The following is a 5,000-nucleotide window of genomic DNA, read 5'->3' as shown; positions in this document are numbered from 1 at the left end:
AACTGAGGTGGGGGGAGGGGGGAGGAAGAAAAGGGCAAGGGGTGGGGGAGGAAAACACAACACCACAAAAGAAAAAAACCACCTTGGGTGTCTTATTGACTCACACTTTAGTATTTTACCTTCTGTTGGAAAGACAGATGCCAGGTATCCGATGAACTGAACCCAATTTATCAATTAAGCTAGTTACACCTTCAAAGTTCCAGGTCACCAAAGATTTGGGAAGCTATTGTAAAAGTTTAACCTATAGACCTTTTTTCATTTTTTTCTTTTTCTTTTTTTTTAACCTGCTTGCTCATAACAAGGAAAAGTACACGAGACAGACAAAATCGATCATTTGAAGTAGTTTCCGTGGACAAATCCTCAGAGGCACAACTTAAACTAATCCGTTGAGTTCACAGCAAAGTTGAGTACGCCCGTCCCTCGGGGCCTGGACCCTCCGGAATCCGGGTCGGTCCCTGTGGAACAAGGGGATAAGTAGTTCTCCTTTTCTTTTCTGTGCCTGTGGGTCTAACAAGACACCACGCGTGTCTTGTTTCTTTGTAATGAGGTGGCGGAGGGGTCTATCTCGATCACCACCATTCCAGGCCCACAAACTGTGACTGGAGCACAGCACATCCCACCGCCCACCCCAACGGCGGCGGGGGGTGGGGGGGTGGGGGTGGGGGTGGGTGGGGACAAAGCTGGTTTATCCATATGAAGTGTGACGGTGATAGATAGCTCCCAGTACATGTCTTTTTACAGGGACCCCGGATACGCAGAGATGACTGAAGCTGATGTAAATCCGAAGGCCTACCCCCTGGCAGATGCCCACCTCACCAAGAAACTCCTGGACGCTTGTTCAGCAGTCCTGTAACTACAAGCAGCTTCGGAAAGGAGCTCACAAAGCCACCAAAACCCTCCACAGAGGCATCTCTGAGTTCATCCTGATGGCTGGCTGCAGACGCCGAGCCCCTGGAGATCATCCCGCACCTTCTGCTGCCTGCCGCGTGAAGAGAAGAACGTGCCCTACATGTTCCTGCGCTCCAAGCAGGCCCTCGGGTGGGCCTGCGGGGTGTCCGGGCCTGTCCTCGCCTGTTCCGTCACCATCCAAGAAGGTTCGCAGCCGAAGCTGCAGATCCAGTCCATTCAGCAGTCCATCGAAAGGCTCTTCGTGTAAACCGCTGGCCTCTGTCCCACTCCTCACTGAGTCCAGCCCTCCCCCCTGGGGCTGTGTCTATCGTCTGCATTCGCATGTAGTTTCTCCAGCTGCCTTCTCTCGTTCTATTCCAGTACTGAATCCGGGTTTCTCATTTTTGTATTTTCGTCTCACAGATCGTTCTTTGTATATTAATCCCCCACCCCATCCTCCGTCTCAGGCGCGTGTCCTAGTGTCATTTGCCAATACGCCCTTGCCGTCTGCTTCGGTAACGTGACGTCGTTCCCCTTCCCCCCCCCCCAAATCCCAACTATGCCCCTGAGGGTGGCAGGGCAGCAGCCTACCAAAGAGGTGTGCTGCAGAATTCCAGAGGCTAGCTACCCGGGTGAGTCAGACAGGCGGCAGCTGACGTAAGGAGTTGAGAAGTGGCTAGGAAAAGAAAGAAAGAAAGAAAGAAAGAAAGAAAGAAAGAAAGAAAGAAAGAAAGAAAGAAAGAAAGAAAGAAAGAAAGAAAGAAAGAAAGAAAAGAAAGAAAGAAAGAAAGAAAGAAAGAAAGAAAGAAAGAAAAGAGGGTCCACTGATGATGCCAGAATGAAGTCTGAGCAAGTCACGGAGACGTGACCGGAAGCTACAGCAGAGACCTCGGAATCAAGGAAACATCCTCTCTGGTGAAAGGAGTCGTCTTTAACGGACACTCGGTACCAGGTCTGAGAGCCTTCACGCCTGTTTCCTGCCAGAATCGGATCAGATGTATGTATCCTTTATCACATCAGAAGGACAGTGCCAGCGTGTCATTCTGGTGAGCATCCTAATAAAGAAATATATTCAAACTCCACCGCACCCCCCCCAAAAAAATAAAGGAAACCAACAACCATGCATTGGCTCCAAAGCCGTAGATGTCGCCCCGCCCCGAGTCCTCTAAAAACTCAATCGATGTGTTCCCCACTCCCACTGTCAGGCTCCCGTGGTGGCCCAATGGCTCGGGAGATTTTTGCTCCTTACAGGGGGGCGGCGGGATGAGGAGGGGGGGCGGCGATGGCGTTGGAGGCACCCGGGATGATGGCAGAGGAGTTGACCACTCAATCCACAGGAGTGTTGCAGAAATGGGGGGTGTGTGCGGGGGCCGTGGGGGAGGCGGAGGCACAGAGGCGGCAGGGCAGCCCCCCCCCCGCAAGGCCTGAGACAGATTTAAAGGCTATTTATTTATTTATTTATTTATTTATTTATTTATTTATTTTTAAGGATTTCTTTATTTACTCCTGAGACAGAGAGAGGCAGACAGAGACACAGGCAGAGGGAGAAGCAGGCTCCCCGTAGGGAACCCGATGTGGGCACACGACCCCAGGGTACCCCTTCCACCTCCCCAACCCCCGCCCCGCATCACGCCCTGAGAGGAAGGCAGCCGCCCAACCACTGAGCCACCCAGGCTTCCATCCCTCTTTTCCTTTTTCTCATCCGGCAACCTTCCAGCTTTCCACCTCCACCTCCGCCTGTTCCTTCATCTCAGTTTCCTCCTGGAAAACAGGCTTTGTCCGTGGTTGCCGTTCAGCCCTCTGAAAGAGGTGGAGGTGCAGGCAGTGGGTTGGGCATCGGTTCTGGTGCTCGTGGGCGCGTGTGGACTTCGGATTTCTGGCGTCTGCCTGCCTGGCCTGCTTTCCCCGTCTTCTTCATGATTTTGACTCATGGGAAGTGTGGGAGGGGGGTGGTTGGGTCCTTATTTCTCTGGACCACCTCTTGGGTCCCATCCCACGAAGGCATCTTTCTGATGGGGTGACCTAGAAGTCCGAACGTAGGGAATTTTCTTCCTTTCCTTTCCTTTCCTTTTTTATTTTTACCAGATTTTGAGAGAGAGAGCGAGAGAGCGAGAGAGCGAGAGAGAGGAGAGAGGAAGGGGCAGAGACCTAGGCAGAGGGAGAAGAAGCAGGCTCCAATGCCAGGAGCTCAATGTGGGGCTCGATCCCGGATCCTGTGATCACGACGTGACCCCAAGGCACATCTGCACCGCTAGGGGGCGCCCCGGCCGCCCCCGCAACCGCCCCCGCAGCCGCCCCCGCAGCCGCCCCCGGCAGCATCTTCCGAACCACCCAGGCCGCCCCGGTTCCGGTTCTGGTTCCGGTTCCAGCCCCCGGGAAGGGCGCACTTGGAAACGTCATCCGAGGCGTCCTGGAGCCCTCACCCCCAAAGATCCGGGACACCGGACGGCGGGAGCCGTTCCCAATCGGTTGTAGAAATGTCCGCAACCCCAAAGCCGTCCTTCCTGCCTCACGTCCCCACGACCAGGCACCGTGTGCGCAGGGAGAGGGGCCCTCCGCTTTGTCGCCACCGCTACAGCAGACAAGAACACGTCCTCAGCACAAGAACGGTCCCATGAGAATCGGCCCCGTCTTAGCTTATTCCCTAGGTGGATACGGTGGGGTGTCGTCTAGAGATAGACATAGAGCACGAGGTCGCGTGCGGGAAGCAGAGGAACACGCAAGACCGTGGGGAAGCAACGGGGAGCAAGAGGGGTGCGTTAGGGACGCCCGGGTGGCTCAGCGGTTGAGCATCTGCCTTGGGCTCCGGTCGTGATCCCAGGATTCGGATGGAGCCCCACATCGGGCTCCCTGCGAGGAGCCTGCTTCTCCCACTGCCTGTGTCTCTGCCTCTCTGTATCTCAAAAAGAAAGAAAAGAAAAGAAAAGAAAAGAAAGAAAGAAAGAAAGAAAGAAAGAAAGAAAGAAAGAAAGAAAGAAAGAAAGAAAAAGACCTTTAAAAAAAAAAGGGCAAACTTGCGCAACGGCCAGGTGGCCCAGCGGTCGAGCTCCGCCTTCAGCCCAGGGCGTGGTCCTGGAGACGCGGGCTCAGAGTCCCACGTCAGGCGTCCTGGATGGAGCCTGCTTCTCCGTCTCTCCGTCTCTGATAAAGAAAGAAAAGAAAGGGGGGATCCCTGGGTGGCGCAGCGGTTTGGCGCCTGCCTTTGGCCCCGGGCGGGGCGCGATCCTGGAGACCCGGGATTGAATCCCACATCGGGCTCCCGGTGCATGGAACCTGCTTCTCCCTCTGCCTGTGTCTCTGCCTCTCTCTCTCTCTGTGTGTGACTATAATAAAAATTAAAAAAAAATAAAGACTTTAAAAAAAAGAATCTTTAAAAAAAAGAAAGAAAAGAAAGAAAAAGAAAGAAAAGAAAGAAAGAGAAAAAGAAATAGTAAATGAATGAATGAATGATGGATGGATGAATGAATAAATAAAAAGTAAGCAAATAAGCAAATACATACATACATACGTAGAAACAAACCTTCCAAAAAAAGAGAAGAAAAAGAAAGGCAAGCTTGTGGCAATGGCCGGCCGCCCAGCGGTCGAGCTCCGCCTTCAGCCCAGGGCGTGGTCCTGGAGACGCGGGCTCAGAGTCCCACGTCAGGGGCCCTGGATGGAGCCTGCTTCTCCGTCTCTCCATCTCTCCGTCTCTGTCTGATAAATCAATCAATCAATCAATAGTAAGCAAATAAGTAAATACATACATATATACAAACAAACCTTCCAAAAAAAAGAAAAAAGAAAAAGGCAAACTGGTGGCGACGCATGGGTGGCACGGCGGTCGAGCGCCTCCCTTTGGTCCAGGACATGATCCCCGTGTACCGCATCGGGTTTCCCGTCCGGTGCGTCTTTCTCCCCGTGCCTAGGTTTCTGCTTCTGTGCGTCTGTCACGAATAGATCCATGGGGGGGGGGAGGGGGGAGGATCAAGGGTGAGACCGGGGGAATCGCTGGGTATCAGGCGCTGGTCGCGATGGCACAAACCACTCAAGTACCCCGCACGGGGAATCGAGGCCGGCGCGAGGGCACGGCTTGCTGGTCGACCCGCGGAGGGGCGGAGACACGGGCGCGCCGT

At 53.7% G+C, this 5,000-nt stretch overlaps 1 pseudogene; it reads left to right on the top strand.

Annotated features, from left to right (window-relative positions):
* Positions 1–760: 760 nt before the first annotated feature.
* Positions 761–1,156, top strand: LOC129514777 (NHP2-like protein 1; annotated as a pseudogene).
* Positions 1,157–5,000: the final 3,844 nt, after the last annotated feature.

Source organism: Nyctereutes procyonoides, unplaced genomic scaffold (genome assembly GCF_905146905.1).
Source record: "Nyctereutes procyonoides isolate TBG_1078 unplaced genomic scaffold, NYPRO_anot_genome, whole genome shotgun sequence".
In the NCBI taxonomy this organism is placed as follows: Eukaryota; Metazoa; Chordata; class Mammalia; order Carnivora; family Canidae; genus Nyctereutes; species Nyctereutes procyonoides.
Note: the sequence above shows the minus strand (reverse complement) of the source record. Positions and strands in the feature narration are given on the sequence as shown.